Below are 17,388 nucleotides of genomic sequence, written 5' to 3'. Positions count from 1 at the left end.
GGAATTTCAATCTTCTTGATGCCTCCTCCTCAAGTGTGCCTTTGCTTATTATTTCTATATACTTGCAAAAAATATTTTTCTGTATCGTTATTAAAATATTTGCCAACCTGCATTCGCCGTAAGCTTGTCAACTTACGCATATCCTCTGCCAAGCGATCGTTTGCAGTGTCTGCATAGTTTCCTTTTTTTTCATGACAGCCATTTATGCTAAACAATCATGTGATCACTTATGATACAATTTTATGTGTGCTATAGTAAAGTGACACTTCTGATCAACATTCTTAAGTGCAGTTCTGGAATTCTGAATGTAATGCTGCTGTTTTTGTTCTAGAAAAGGATCTCCTGGCTTTGTAGAAATCTCAGTGGATAACATGCTTGCCTTATATGATTTTTTCAGGAGGAGATAGACTCAGATTGAAGTGTATAGTGTTAACAAATCTATTAAAGAAACATGTATGCCTTAATTTATCCATTATTTATGATACTAACCAAATAGTGGAAAAAACTCACTTAGTGAACACATTGTGAAAATAGGAATTCTATAACTTTACTGTACTGTCTGAATCTTTAATAAGAAAATAAGAAAATATTCAGCAGTTTTGTTATTGTACTTCCTTAGAGATGGGAACTGGTATGCACAAATGCCTCCTTGAAGAACAACACACAAACATAGATAGCTTGCTCTATCACCTTTCCCAACCACTGGATACAGACTTCATTCCCAGAAGATGAATACTTAGCCCTTCCCTCATCTGAATCAAAACCAAAGAAAGACAGGATTGATTGGCTGCACATAACAGTACTAAGCCTTATTTTAACCTCACACAAGATGGTGGCTTTTGTTGAAAAACAGTGTCCCTTTTTATAATACCATTTCATGACAATGTTATTACCAAAAATTACCAGTGTTTCAAATCTCACTAAAATGACTACAGTCACCCAGAATCCCTACTAAAAGTGATTAAATTAGTATAAGTTCAAGGTTTGTACACTGTTATTCTTTAAAACAAATTTGATAAATACAGCAGTAAAATAGGGGCAAAAGGTAAACCTTGCAAGAGGTTGATAAAGAAAGGGAAATATTGATTGCCAGCTGAGTGTGGTGTTCTGTACACTTGTAATGACCTTGTAGTGTGGAATGTGTGGTTGCTAGGATATAATTGTAGGATTGAGGATCTAGCTCAGTTGGCCGTGAGCTGTGACTGGGACCTCTGTTACCTGAATGTTAGTAAAGAAGATTATTGCAGCTTATTCAAGAATCTACTAGCCTATTCAGAGAACCTTACCATGTGTCTGATGATAATTAGATTTAAGTGTCTGTCTGGCAGTATTTTGTGACATGTGAAGGAGTAGGTGGGGAAGTTCAGGAGTGTCTCTGGGTGAAACAGCATTCCAACAAAACGAAACATGTCTTGGCCAAATCCGCATGTAGAATGAGTCATACCTGCTTGCAAATCTGCCACTTTGATAATGTTTCCATTTAAGATGCAAATATCTTAGTTAATTTAGCAGATACACTGCATTTGTTGCCAGTCCTTAAATGAATCTATGTCATGTATGTTTATTAAGAATCAAGCTTATCTTCAAAAAATCGATTATACTGTCACTATTACACCATCATTGGCATTTAGTCATAACCTAACACATTTTTGGAAGTTCCCTGTTATCAGAAAACTTGTTTGGGAGGCTGTGACTTCTTAATAAGTGCTGAAATATTCTGAAGTCAATTGCTTCTTTTTATTGAAGACATTTCTGATTATTTAACGCTACTAATTAGAAAATATATGGTTACTCGCAAGTTAGCACATCACTACTTAATTTAGGCTGTGGTCTGAGCTATACACCAAACAACAGATACTGATGCATGAAACTCTAATCATAGCATAGTAAAAGAATGAAACTCATGTCAGTGAGTAAACACAACTAAATATGAAAGCAAATTAATCTTGCTTGATGATCTCAAATATATTCATTAATCAAAATTCTCCAATTGAAGACTTAATGTAGTTTTTCACAGCGTGCTTGACAGAATATTTAGCATGAACCCAATGCATCTCAAGACCTAGGGCCTAATTGTGAGTATGGTGGATGGGAACACCCATCCGCCAAACTCCCGACAGGGTGGCGGCCACCGTAGTGTCAACCACCCTGTCGGACCTATTATGAGTTTCCCACTAGGCTGACGGGTCAGCCTAGTGGGAAACTGGCAGCAGCATTCTAATGCTGTTGCCTGCAGGGTGCACCAGCATCTTTGCACTGTTCACTGTCTGCACAGCAGACATTGAATCTTGCGATATTGCTGGGCATGGAGACCCAGTTGCCTATCAAATGTATCTAGCAGACCTTGCACAATCAAACAGAATGAAAACGTATTTTAGTGAGACCGAGTGCCTAACTACACCCTGACAAGCTATTGTAGTTAACTTGTATAAGATCAAGCCTCCGTACAGAACCAAATAATTCAGAAGGATGGGACTTTGTCCTGATGCTTTATTCTTTTTCTTTTTATTGAAAAATTGACAAGCATACTTTGCACATCACAAGTCTTTCTTGGAGGAGAATGATATAACCACAACATGTTTATGTGTCCCATTGACCTGTCTTTACCTGGGAATCTCCAGCCCGGGACCCAGTCTTTAGAGGTTATCGTCCGGGGCACTTTGCCTATCCTAGGAGGGCACGTTGTATGGTCATGCAGGGGGCGGGGCACACACCTATCCCTTGTATTTATTCAATTTCCCTCACACCTTCCCCCATTTCGCTGGACATCCCTGACTCATATAGGGGACCTTTTCTTCCAGCATGCACCAGTCCAAATCTCTTTTCCAGTCTTTCAGCTCTGGTGCTCCCTGTGAACCCCACAGTCTGGCAATGTTTCTTTTTGTGACTACCATGCCAAGTGTTGCCAATAGTCTCTCGGACCCTCCCAGTTCCGTGGGTTCCCATATGTTCAATAGACATCTCTTGATTGAAAGTGATAGTTCCTGTTTCAGCAGACCACTGAGGCATGCCAGCACTATTGTCCATTACTGTCTTATTTGTCTTATGTACGGGCATTCCTAGAGAATATGTATGAAGGACCCCTCCTTCCCTCCACATCTCCTAAGACACAAGCCATCCGGGGCCCTGCCCATTCTAAATCTGAGTGTACATTGTAGGTATACTCTGTGCAGTATTTTCAATTGAATCAGGTGGAACCTAGAGCGAATTCCCCACTTCCCTCATGGATGCCTGTGTCTCCTCTCATTCTTCATCCTCCAGATCCCCCAGCTCTCACACCTACTGCTGCTTAAGATGTTGGAGTGTGTGTGGTGAGTTTTGATTATAGTTTTATAGGCGAGAGAGATAGCTCTTTTATGTAAGAGTTCCTCTAGGAGTCTGCTTTCAAGGGAGAGGCCTTGTGAAGTTCCATCTCCCTCTGAAGTGCTGAGTTTAAAGTGTGTCGCACCTGAAAGTAGCGGAAGAACTCCAAAGGAGCTAGGTCATTCTCCTCCCCCTGATCACTGAAGGTCTTAACAGCATTATGTGGCCAGAGGTCCCTGATCCGGGGAGGTTGCCCAGGGTGGCTAGTGCCCCGGAATCCCAGAGCTTGATGGCCAGTGTTAGTCTTCCACACCAACTCAGTGCTTTGAGTGCGGTGTGCAAGTAGCCAGTGGTCACTAACGTGGGACCCAGATGGCGTGACGACCTGGGGGAAGAGTAAAGGGCCCTTAGGAATCCACTCAGCTATAATAGCCTCCAATCCATCCAGGCGGGTTCATCCTGTGGTGTGTGCATCCAGTAGAGTTAACCATTGTCAACTGCGTTCCCCAGTGATATTTCTTTATATCAGGGAGGGCAATCCTCCCATCATACCACCCCCTGGTCAGCTTAGTCAAGGCTATTCTGCCCTGACCCCTGTTTCATAGTAGGGCCTGTAGTTCAGTGTCTGTCGCTTTGAAGTAGTGTTGGTTATTGTGTTGGACATATAAAAAGCATGGCAACGCCTTCATCTTAAAGAGAGCAGCTCTTCCAAGCAGTGACAGCGGCAATGCCCTCCAGTGCTGTATGTCCAGTTTAAGCCATCCCAGGAGGGTAGCCAAGTTATTGGAGTAGTAGCTTGCGGGGTCTGCAGTTACAAAAAAGCCTAAGTATTTGAAACTGTTGATTTTCGTTTCGATGGGGCAGTCCTGGGGGGAGGAAAGAGGGGTCTCCCTTAAGGATGTAAATGGCAGGCTTCGCCCAGTTGGTTGCATATCCTGAATACTGTCCGAATAGGGTTATTATGTGCACAATTCAGCTTAGGGAGGTGGAGAGCCTTGTGATGTAAAGCAGAATATCATCTGCATACAATGATATTCTATCCTCCCATTGTTCATTCCAAGGAATCTCCTTAACCAAGGGTCTATCCACACCCACGCTGCCAGTGGCTTGAGGGCTAGCAGGGGCGAGAGTGGGGACCCCTGTTAAATGCCATGGTGAAGAGGAACCGTCCTTGATTACTCGCCCTTCACCACTACTTGAGCCTGTGGGGAGGAATAGAGGAGTCGTACCCATGCCCTGAAGTGGTTCCAACACTGCAAAGAGATATGGCCATTCGACTGAGTCAAAGGCCATGCTGGCATCTAGGAAGAGAATCGCTGCATCATCTCGTAGGGATTCAGCATGGGCAAGCACCACATACACCCTCCTAAGGTTCAGTGCTGTATTTTGCCACGGCATGAGCATCGATTGGTCTGGGTGTATCACTGTGGGTATGATCGGTGTAAAGCAGGAGGCCAGCATCTTAACCAGGATCTTGACTTCTGCATTGAGCAGGGAAATTGAGCGGTATGAGCTGTAGTCATCTGCTGGCTTTCCTTCCATTCAGATTACCACTACTGATGCCATGCATTGGTCTGGAGGGAGTTCCCATTTGGCCAGACTCTCTTCGTACATTCTTTCAGGTGGGGTGCTAGGGAAGCAGCTGGTGTTTTGTATAATTCAACCCGGGATACCGCCGGGGCCCATTGCCTTTCCCTTTCCCGACTGCAGATTACGGATGGCTCCCACTATCTCCTCCGGAGCGAACTCCCCATGTAGGCACTCTTTATCTTCTGCCGATAAGGTAACAGTTCACATGAGTCATCTTCAGTGGTGGAGGTTCCCGGGGAGTAAAGTTCCACATAGTAACTCCAAAAGCACTCCCAATCCTTTCACTAACTGCGGATTCTGACTTAGTGTGTATCATGCTTACCCAGCGGTCGTCGTGCTCCGTCTATGGAGCCAGGCCAATAGCTTCCCCGCCTTGTCCCCGGTTTCATATAATCTCCGCTGAGTCACCCTATGCTGGGCTCTAGCCGCCTCTTGTGCCATATCGTGGTATTCAGACTGTTTAAGCATTAAGTTGTGGGCCGCATCAGCATCTCGTTGGTCAGGGGAGTCGTTTCTTATATTATAATCTCCCTCCCAAGGCTTCCATCTGACCCCATTTTTCTCTGTTTTTGTCCCACCATTTCAGAAAGGCCCACTACTCTGATGACTGTTTTGTATGCTTCCCACACCATTTGTGCAGAGCCCACTGAGTTGGCATTTTCATCAAAATATTGCTTGGTTGCCCTCACCAGTGCCTCCTTAACTTTCGGCACCTTGAGGTACCACAGATTTATTACGATCTGTCTCTGACTCTTGAATGGGTGAGGGCCATAGACCATCCACAGCGGGAAGTGGTCTGATATGGTACATGCCAGGTGACGAGTCTCTTGCACTTGTGGCAATTGATGGGCTGGCATAAGTAGATAATCTATGATGGAGAGACTGCTGTTGGCTGCAGAGCAGAATGTATATTGATGCTCAGTTGGATGGCAGGCTCTCCACATATTCATCAAGCTCTGTGCTGCCAAAACGTCCACCAGATGTTGCTTCGCGGGGGGGCATCTGTTTAGGGGGATGCCAGTCGGTGTTGTCATTGAGGGTAGCATTAAGGTCCCCACTCACTATCAACTCTCCTGGGGGGAGACTCAGTAGAAACTGGTTCAGCGCTGGGAGCATGGCTTCATGCAGCCGTGGTGGGATTTATATTGAGAGTATGTTGATTACTTTTACTTCCCAGGTCTCTGAGAAGGCCGTGTACCGGCCCTGGTCTTCAGACCAAGTTTGTCCAATATCTAGGAGAAGCAACTTTTTCACCAAAATGCCTGATAGTGTTTTTTTCCCTGAATGATCACCCGTAGCTGTGCGGGATAAAGAATTGAGTTTTTGGGCTCCCTTTCCCTTAGAGTTTGTTTGACTGCCATGAAGCTGCGGCGTATTTTCTGCACTTGAAGCGTAAATGCCAGAAAGAGTGCAACTTGTGCATTGTCTATACTGAAGGGTGGGGGGCCACTCTGCGCTGTCTGGAGGATTACGTTGTGGTCCCTATGATTGAAAATCCTCACAATGATGGAACGAGTGAGGGCACCCTGTTTTGGGAGAGCGCCTGGGGTTCGGTGCGCTCTCTCTACCGATAAGTATTTAGTGAGGACACATGGCTGCAAATGTTTTAGGATAAGTTCCTCCATTAATAAGTCTACGGCTGGCCCTTCAGTTTTCTTGGATACCCCTATTATTCTCATGTTAATGCGGCGGGAGCGTCCTATGAGGTCCTCAGCCTTAGCTCTCAATGTTGCTGTAGTGGCCTTGAGTTCACGTTTTGTTCTTTGAGTGTGGCTGAGATGCCTTTAAACTTCTTCAGGGAGTCCTACGCCTCATTTACCCTGGTGCCCAGCTTATGGAAGTCTGCCTTCATTAGTGTTACTTCTGTTCCAACCAAATGGATCTTAGATTCTAGGGCGCCCGCACTCCCTGTATAGCTGACATGATGTCCTTCAGTGGTATGAAGTCTTCTGCTGGCATCACAGTTGCCATTTCCGTGCTCGGTTATTCTGTGCGGAGGGCCCCGGCGGCTTCCCTGTGTTGTGTGAACTTATCTAGCTTCAGCTGGTGTCCCGATTTCGCTCCCTTGCTCCCCATCATGTCACTGCAGGTTTAGGAGGCGGGAGTTGTGTGTGTACGCTTGTTGAGGCAGGTAGGCTCGGGCGCACTGTGGTCTCTTCGGCTTCACAGTGTTCTCCTGCGTGTGGGGGTTACCCCTCTGGCTTCCTAGTGCTATCTCTGTGCCCCACCCAGGTGCCTGTTCGTCACCACAGTGGCTCAATGCTCTGCCAGCGTCACTCGGCTTTCCCCAACTGTAGTGAATTCTGCCTCCCCGGATTCACTGATGTACCTTTACTGTCGTCCGATAAGCTTTTGTTGCGTCCTCCCCTGGAGGTCCAGGCCCCCCTACTCAGTGCCCCACACTGTTCCTCACCTTACTGGTTGGGCGCCGCCGGGTCAGCTAGGGAGCGGGCCGGGCCGCTCTGTCCCACCCAGCTCTTCGGGGCCACGGCCCCTCTCATGGCACAGGCCGCAGGCGGGAATCCATTGTCCGCCTCCTGGTCTGCTTCTTTGACACAGCCCCTCTCGCCACCCGAGGCCACAATCTGTGTGCCACCCAAAGGCCTCTTTCTCAGGGTCCCGGGACTGGGGGGGGCCGTCAGTGCAGCACCTTGGGCGCTTCGGAGCCCTCACCTGCAATCGGCAAGTCATGGGCTCCGAGATCGGATATATGTACGGATTTATCAGGCTTACAGTCTGGGGGCACTCAGGAGCTCCAGTTCAGAGCGTCCATGTCGATTGGCGGTAAGCTCTGCCCCTTTCCACCTCCCTGCACCCCCCCCCTCACCCAAATGTTTTATTCTTGATGCTGGACTAAGCATCAGGCCGTTCAATAATTATATCTGTACAGGTTTTACTGGTAGAACCCCCTTTTATGACACAGAAGACTGGAAGGGAACTTTTTAAAGTTCAGAAAAGGACTGAAGATCTGCCTGTACTGAGTCCTGATTCACGGCATCCAAGTCCTACAAAGGTCATATTCCATGGTATATTGCAGCTCTACGGATGAATATGCCCAGCCACCCAATCCTAGCCAGCCTTTGATCGCATATATATGGCATTGACACTCTTCCACAAGGTTTAGACATTTAACCATCCTTCATAGGATGGCCTCTAAGTAGCCTGATGTGGACATGCTCTAATCCATTGTTTTGGCTTGACTGACCATCATGTTACCTTTAGTCTGTCTACGCCTTGTCTTTTGTCCCCTAGATTGAGATATACTCTTGCCTTTACTTTTTTTCTTGCAGATTAGGAATCTGCCCTCTGTGTGTCTTGTTACTTTTTTTGCTGCTGTGTCGTGTACATTCATCAGCCGTCCCTTCCTTGTTCTGTGGGACAGTTATTCACTGTTTCAAATGACTATATATATAAATAAATCAGTAAGCTAAACAGGCGCACATTTTTCTAATTGTGCTGGAGAGGACAAAGGGAAAATAAATAGATTGAAATGAGACAGTTGAATAACGAAAGGTTAGTGGGCCTCCTGCAAGGCACGATGATGGGGGCCACCCATCACGCCACGATTCCATCTTGTCCCCCCATTCCTTTATTTCAGAAGGCTGCACAGAGTGCCTTTATTGAGCGAGTTACAAACCCACCAATGTTGGGTTAAGGTTACTATGCTATATGGTTCTTCCTCGGTCGAATCAGAAGTTGCAGTCTCCGAACACACATTCTGGCTGAATGAACAATCAGTCAGTCTCTTTTTTTAATTTTTCTCAACTCGTGTGCCTTTCTTTTAATGCTGTGCATATAAATAATACCATAAATATAGAGTCAAACTACTTGGACAGTCTGCCTCTGTTCTTTGTTGGCTGCTATTTCCATACATAAATCGCACATCAGAGCCACCAGGCATAGTAGGACGAAGTGCAACGATGTGCCCAGATGTCAGTCCCATGCTCACTAGAGGCCCAAGTAGGTAGAAAGCAGCTGTGGGTTGCCATGGTCCTGTAAGTAAGGGATAAGACCTGGCTGGTCGAGGTAGACTCTTCCCATAGGAGAAGAAACATGTTAATATTTAAACAGTGAAGTGGTATATGTTGTAACTTGTTTTTTATCAGCCTTGTGGAAGAGAGGACTGAACAAAAATGACCTTTAGTTTAGGTTGCAGTAGGTGACAACTCTAATGTAACAGGGAAAATGTCTTTCTACACTGCTTGTGGGTTGTTTTGGTGGTTATCTGTATTAGTGAAGGACATAATTATTTTTGGTTACACTTTTAGACTGAAGGCCATTTCATTAACTACACATTGCACCACCCAGGCTCAGGTGGCTGTCAAGCCTTACTGGGAGCGGACCCAATAATGAAGCATACCACATGTTGTTGATGACCAGCTCAATGTCCTTTTATTAAAAAATACTCCTTTCACTAACAAATAGAGGCTAGAGATTTATTTTCCGGTTCAAGGGAGAACCAAAGGGTGCAGGAATGTGAAAAGGGTCATACATTATTGGAAAGGTGCATTTTCTAAGTAGTTTGAGGTCAATCATTCTATCAAGGGCGGGTATTGTAGGAGGCTGGCTGGTATATGGTGTACAGCTATACATGAGGCACCCTGCACTGAGTCCAGGCAACCGTTAGTGATAGTGTAAGTGGTTCTAGATAAGCAGAGCTCTCAAAGGGTAGTTGTGGAAAGCAGCAAAGGCTTATCTAGGAGGGTGTAAAGCATTTGCAAACACCACATAGATCAGTCAGTGATGTACACACAAGAAAGAACCATACCAGTGTTAGAAAAATAAATGTATTATTTATTAAACTATGGGCACTAAACTAACTTTGGTATATCTCCTAACCGGAGATATATGCACACAAAAATGAACTTAGAGACATGTAAGTAAAAGCATAAAATAACATGGGCATCTTTGTGGGGAGGGTGCGGCAAACCATATACTAAAAAAAATGGAACGTGAAAGTTACTACTCACCAAGGCTAACATCCAAGGACCCTTAGGATTGGGGGAAGCACTAAAACACCAAAGGTAAGTAGCTGGATTCCCCAGGCACCCATGTACAGAGTAGCAATCCTGGGTCGGTGTCCATCGGATAACATGGGGAAGCCACAGTTAGAATATTCGTGTTCGAGGACCCGTCCCAGAGGACCCCAAGAAACCCGTTGGGACATGGAGGTTCAAGAGTGTCCTGAGGGACAGTTATTGTGGAAGTGCAGCTGTGGTGTCCATGCGATGCAGAAGGATCCCAGGAGTCGTCCATGAGCTGTCCCATGCCGGTCGTCTGATGGCAGAGGGGTCAGTGGTCAGCAGGTCCACCAATAAGCCTGGCCAAATCATCTTACCAAATGTTGCAGGATTTGGGGACCGGCAAGGTCCAAGGGACTCAGCCTTTGTAGGTAAATCGGGGCCAGCCCTCAGCAAGCAGGGGAGGCAGCAGGAATCGCTGGAGACATCTGGAGGACCCACTGGCAGCAGGCACAGGAAATCGCAGGGAGGCTTCAGTAGCACAACAAGGATGGATGCCCACATCAGATGTTGCAGGGAAGACATGGTTCTTTGAGTGGTGTGATGCTGAAGACTGGGTCTTCTTGGAGCTAGGAGGTCTTCGGACTGAAGAGCCAACAAGCCTTGGCAACAGCAAACAGATGCAGTGCACAGGGGTTCAGGCCATGCAGCTCCAGCGAGGGACCACAGACTTTTCAGTTGCAAAGAAGACCGGTCAGACCTCTGGAGAGCCACAGAACCACCACCTGTGTTGTAGAGCCTTGAAGAGCCCGTGAGACAACAGGATCCACAAACTGTCATCGACGTTGAGGTGCCTGTGAAGGCAGGGAAGTGACTCCTTCCCTCCAAGGGAGATTCCTTCTTGCGTTCCTGAGTGCAGGCAGAGTCCCAGTGACTCTGGAGGATGCACAGTCACAGAGGTTGGAGAGTCCTTGCAATGCACGGGGACAAATTTGCAGTAGACTCCCTCCTACCAGTTGCAGGCTTGTCTTGGTTCCCAGTGCAGCGGTTCCTGTGTCCAGGTTGCAGTAGTGTCTTGCAGAAGAGTCTTGTAGACAAATCTTGCTCTTACAGACCAATCCAGAGTTCCACCCTTAGGGGAGCCCTTAAGGAACCCAGGAAGGGGGTTGGACAGCTTCTGCAGTGACCCACCTGTCAGGGGGGTCAGGGACACTAATCTGGTGGACTGACTAGTCAGAAGCTCACATGGACCTCTGCTCATCTTATTTCCAAGATGGCAGAATCAAGTGGCTACCTGGCAGAGCTCTGGGCACCTCCCTAGTGGATAAGGTAGACCGGGGGGTGGTCACTCCCCTGTCCTTTGTGTGGTTTCACACCACGGCGGGAGCCAGGGACTCTGGCACTGGAGTAAGCCGGTTCATGCAAGGAGGGCACCAACTGTGCCCTTCAAAGCAGTCTGATGGCACTTGGGAGCACTCCCACCCTAGTCCAGAGACATCTATTTCTAAAGGAGAGGTGGTAACATCTCGCCTCTGCAGAAAATTCTTTGTTCCGCCTTCCCCTGTCCAAGTTAGGGTCAGCAGTAGGACGGCAGAACAGAGTCTGGGATCTGCGGCAGCACAGGCTTGCACGCAAAGCCTGCAAGGCTGCACAGGCAGATATGGGGGGGATCCTCTAAGGAGCAACCACAGTACATGGTATCATGCAACTAACACTGAAATTGGTGTATGTGCATGGTTCCAACATGTTGGATACCAAACATGACCAAGTTCAGTGAAGCCCTTATGTAGCTGGACATCTTGTGTTGAACAATGTCCACTACATACCCTAAGATGGCTTCCCCGCACTTGCAGAGCCCAGAGAATGGGATCTGCTTAAGCAGGTCATTCTCACACCTAGAACCATCCACCGTGCCCTTAGCCTGAAGGGCCTACCTTAGGGGTGACTTATAGGGTCAGAGTGCAGTGATCATGATATAAGGGGAACCTTATATCTGAGTAGAAAGGTGCATGCACCATTCACACAGGCTGCAATAGCAGGCCTGTAGCCACAGTTTGCATGGGCTCCCATGGGTGACTTAATACATGCTGTAGACTATGGGGTACCCCTGGTGTACCAATGCCCGGGGTACCTATGTACCATATGCTAGGGACTTACAGAGGTACACCAGTATCCCAATTGTGGGGTGTAAAAGACGTTTACCAACTAAATTTAGGGGAGAGGACACTGGGGCCCTGGTTAGCAGGATCCCAGTGTACTACAGTCAAAACACACAGACACCAGGCAAAAAGTGGTGGTAGCTATGTCAGAAAGATCCTACTTTCCTACAGGTATCACCATACCATGTCTGACCAAAATATATCATTATACCAGGGCCAGTTCGATACATGAACATGAACATGGACATCGACATGCAAAGGGTTTTCACAATATGCAAAAAATACTACCATCATGCCAGAGCCTGTACTATAACAGAGGTGAGCACCATCATGCCATGAATGCTCAAAATAAGCCATAACGTGTCACCATTAACCTAGAGACATTAATACAATCATGCCAAGGATATGTACAGTATAGCACAGAATGACCCAATTTTTCAAGGGACAGGAAGAATTATCATCAGTATACCAGGGCCAGCATTTTACCAGGCATGGCGAGTGGGGAAAATCACCCTCACACCTCACACTAGTTTACGCACATAAAAATACCACATTTCAAAATAGCTCAGTGTTAACACTCACTTCAAACATCCACAGTGATCTGAAGGTCACACTTTCAAATCCTTGCAAGGAAAACCTAATCTTTCATCTTTCTAAGGTCAATAAATGGTATAACCTTAATTTTGGCAATCAGATTATCTGTTATGTGCTTAGAAACAGCAGATGTATGTGTGTACCAATTAGCATGTACGCAATAACTTACCATGCAACACATTTTATGTTTAACCACATACTACTTTGGCTGCTTACATTCCTTTGCTATTTGTATCCTGTTTGTCTCACTATATCCTGTTGCTTCAAGCCTGTTCTGACTGATTGGCAAGCCAAATGTGATACTCAGTGTGATTGAGGGCACATGGCTTGATTAAAGACCCTGCAGTGTGACACAGGGCCTACCACTGATCTCTGAGCACTGATGTACAGCAGTCGTCGTCTGACCTGCAAACTGCAATTTTAGACCCCATCTCTCTTGCAGAGTGAATTGCGACATTGCTTTGCACAGCGAACTGCAAGACTGATGGTCAGAGCATGCATCTCCTGCTCATCAGATATGTAGGTTATGTTATAATTCTCCGTAAATTGATGTGGTTGTGATGGTGTTCTTAGTTGAATGTGTTGTGGTGTATGGTAAGTATGCATGATTTAATGAGAGATGGAGTGACCAATATGGGTGTGAGTAGACGGAGGGTGGATAAATGCCAGTGTTCCAAGTAGGAGATAGGCGAAGGTGATGAAGAGACAATGGTAGACAGTATATTGAAAATGTATACATTGATGCTCACATAGTAAATTACATTGTAAAGCATGCAGTGAATAAAGTGGTGGGTGGGGTGTTGTGTGAAGGATGGCTTCAGGGTTGTGAGTAGCAATAGGACGTAAGAGTAGTGAGAAATGAGGAGGAGCAGGACAGGATAGAAAGGGGGCCTACTTTGCGGAAAATGTCAGAAGAGAATTAGGGAGAGAGGGGGGGTAGTTATGTGTTTGGGAAGGGAAGAAGTGGGCTGGGAGCCAGTGAACTAATAGCAAGACGTTAATAAAGTTACACGGGTGGCCTGGTTGGTGAGTGGAGGCCAGAGATAAAAGACAACGAGGTAGTATTAGGGCTACAATTGTGAGTAGTAAATTGGAGGTAGAAATGCAGTTGAGAGGTGAAGGAGGTGGTAGTGAGGAGCTTTTCAGAAGCATGGAGAGAGGTAGCAGAGTGATGTGAAAGGGGTCAAGAGGAAATTAAGTTGCCAGAGTAAAAGCACAAACGATGTGGATCTGAGAGGGTTTGTGAGTAAGAGGTATTAGCTTTGGAGGAGGGTAGCAGGTCCGATTTAGATGACTGATGTGGACAAAGTGTTGAAGTGAAGGAGCTTGAGGATGAGGAGTTTTGCAGAGACAGCTTGGTAACGTGGGTGTGAGGAAAGGAATTCACAAGAATGTGAGAGGTCTGGTTGGGCACTTGGGGAGGGTTGAGTGATGGTGAGGTTGGGGTCATTTTTCGGTCAGGAATAGGGTGGGTGGGAGAGGTCGGATGTGGGAGGAGGAGGAGATTACTGCTGTAGGAAAGGTATACGTAGGAGACAGGAACGTATTTAAAAGTATGAATGAGCAGATATGGGTGATGAGTGACATAAAAGAGGAGTTAATTTTCTAGAGCTGTATGTGACGGACCAAATTAGTTAAATGGGAGGGGTGAGGGTAAGAAACCTGAGTGAAGATGATGAGGGTGTATAGTGTAAGAGAGTGCTGAATGGGATGGGTTCACAAGCATGGAGGGAATTATGGGGCAGTGGTTTGAGACATAGGGTGGGTTAGGGGAGGATACAAGTGGGAGACTGGTTGAAAGCTAGATGTTTAAGGAAGACTAGATAGAAACGGATAGTGGTGAAAGGAAGGATTAGATATAGTGTGGTGAGAAAGGTGGTGTTGTGTCGCGTAAGCCTGAGAGGAGGTGGGAGATTTGGAGTATGTGGCAGCTAAAAGGGAGAGGACTGGGAATGGAGAGGGGATATCTAAGTGGATGGTGGGGCACGTAGTATAGGGTGAGAGGGGGTTCCAGGTGGGTTAGAAAATGAGAAGTTTGTTAGGGTCGTTTGGGGTGGGAATCAAAGAAGGCTGTGGAGGGGAGCAAAGAAGGTGTTTGGGAGGAGTGAGTCTTGACCTGTGAATGGGGTTTATTTATAGGTTTGCATTTGCAAGAGGCCGCAGCTGAAGGTGAGAGTAGGAGGGCGATGGAAAGCAGGAAAATGTTGTGAAGTGCTTTGAGAGATGTGTGGTGTGAATGTACTTCTGTTTGGAAGTCATTGTTTGTGTGGTGCGTGAAATTATTTGTAAATACATGAGTGGAGAGAGGTACTGTGTGAAGGGGACCCTGCTGTATTTAGTCACTGAGTAAAGAAGGCATCTATCAGTTACATAATTAAAAAGACATTTATAATGCAGGGTACAAAACCAGGGTTGTAATCCTTTTCTGAAAGTCGAGTGGTCTTGTGTTGTTAACAGCCCTCCGAGTATATTTAATTGATTTCGTCACCTAGGATGAAAGCCTTTATATGGTGTTACATGTGATACATGGTGTTTTTAACGTAATTCTTTGCTTGATTGATAGCCGGTTTAGTGTGTGTGTAGTTTGTTCTCTGCGGTGATGAGGTGTAGTAGTAATCCCGGTGCTGCATTTTGGATCCTGTACAATGTCCTTGTGTGATATGTACGAAGACCAAATAAGACGTTTGCATAGTTAAGGCGTTAAGATTAACGTAGTCCTAGCCTAAATCTTCTGGGGGTTCGCCAAGTATGCCTGAGTGAACCGTACCACGTGGAGGTGGAAAAAGCATGTTTGAACTGGTTTGATGGGTGACCCTAGAAACAGATCAGAATCTATAGTTACCACTAGGGTTTTAATTAGTTTCGAGGGTTGGTTTGCTAATGACGATTTCTTATTGGAATTTGTAGCATTAGATGTATTTTCATTCTGTCCATTTTCGTTTTTTTGGATAGCTGTGTAAAATTTAAAGAGCCCATGGCAGCATCTGACCTACAGGCAGCAAAGTGTTTTAGCTTCACAACCATATTGACATACAGACTGAAACAATGTATTACGCCTCACTGTATTATTTCAGTGCTTGAAGCTTATTTTCTTTTCGGTTGGTAGAATTTTTGTCATGATACACCTCAGCCCATTCAGCCCAAATGATTGGTTGTTTAAAATTGCTTCCTCTTTGCTATGCAATAGTGAGTTTTTCAAGAAATAGTTTGTGTAACTGAATCTGCTTTAATTATTTTCAGTTGTTAGCAGTGATGCTCTTTAATGCATCTCACAGTTTAAAATGTACTCACAATGATAAGTTTCTATCCTTGGTGACCCCCTTTTCATTTTACTACTTCAGTCTCCTTGGCTGTATGGCACCTACTTATGTCAGAGTATCCTCCCACTATTCCCCATTGTCTAAAAGGTCTCTTTTTGTTTGATAAATTCATTTGGTTCTGAACTGTACAATTTATCTTAAACATCGGGGCACATATGAAACCCTTGGGGTGAAAGTTAAAGATGTAGTATCTGTTTTTGAACTTTGTAAATAAATACGTTGGTAGTATCCCATACATTTTAATATTCTGTACTTTTGAAAAAGTAATCCTGTCCCAACAGTATGTCTGCATAAGCATGTTGCAATCAAGTTTTTATGTAGATCTCTAACTCTTGCTTAAAGTTCACTTTGGTTACCAAGCTAAATCTGAATATATAATCAGTACATCGCCACCATATTTTGAATGTATTTTGATATTCTGGAATATTTAAAACATATGTTCCTACTCATATATATGCACGGATATGTTTTCTTATTAAGGGTTTAGATTCAAGACTATTACTGTAACAGAAATGTGTTTGTTATAAAATGGAAATTAAGTAGAACAAAAACAAAACTGCTGATTGTGATACATAACCTTTCATGTGATGTGTCTTTAGTAAGCCTCAGAGCACCGTTTTTTTGCTTTCACTAATGACCGAGCTGACAACAATCTCTGGAATGCACTTCTTAGTTTAAAGAAGACATTTATTATTACTTCACCACAACGTTCCTGAGAGAGGAGATTAGTAGGTTGGAGGCACACGTTTAAAAGTAGTCATAGCAATGAAAGGAAAATATATCAAAGTGATGCTCAATTGTAATGTACAAAGCAAATATATGTGATCATATTATAGCATAACTATCAAACAAAGAATAAAAGTCCAAATTCATCACCGTAGGGCCTATCACTGCTCGTCATCTTTCTCATGCCAGCAAGTTGATGACCCCTGTTCAACTGCGAGGAAGAGATTTTCCACCCTAACGGGACAGGTCAGGCAGTTGACGTCCACTCTTGACTGAAGTCTCTGAAAATTCCCCCTCACTGCTACCCAGGGACACCTTTTATAATATTCAAAACATGCTGGCTACTGTAGGTTAGAGTTGGAAGAAACAAGCTTCGAAGGTTGGCCAAGTTTTAAAGGTTGTCTCTCCCAAGACCGCACTAGAGAAAAACACAAAATATGTGTTTTCTTATCATGCTGTCGTGTTCGGTAAGAGAAAATGCGAAAAACACAAGCTTAGTTTACCATGTGGAAAAACACAGCTCATCTGCAATGTCTTAACTGCAATGTCTAACGCCACGATAAAGCCAATAGGCAGCTAAACTGAACACAAAATGTAGTGTGATACTGGTGAATATTGAACAACTAATATGCACAGTGGTGAAACACAAAGTCAGTGATCAAACATAATTATTTTCATTACAACTGTGGAAGCTGTAGTCATTTCATCTTTCATTTCCTTTTTCATTATTTATTT

General features: G+C 45.0%; 1 protein-coding gene across 1 annotated transcript in view; it reads left to right on the top strand.

The window, feature by feature from the left end:
* Positions 1–17,388, top strand: part of ITGAV (integrin subunit alpha V) — a 447,435-nt gene that overhangs the window by 146,807 nt on the left and 283,240 nt on the right. The window lies entirely within an intron of this gene.

Source organism: Pleurodeles waltl, chromosome 3_1 (genome assembly GCF_031143425.1).
Source record: "Pleurodeles waltl isolate 20211129_DDA chromosome 3_1, aPleWal1.hap1.20221129, whole genome shotgun sequence".
NCBI classification, from domain to species: domain Eukaryota; kingdom Metazoa; phylum Chordata; class Amphibia; order Caudata; family Salamandridae; genus Pleurodeles; species Pleurodeles waltl.
Note: the sequence above shows the minus strand (reverse complement) of the source record. Positions and strands in the feature narration are given on the sequence as shown.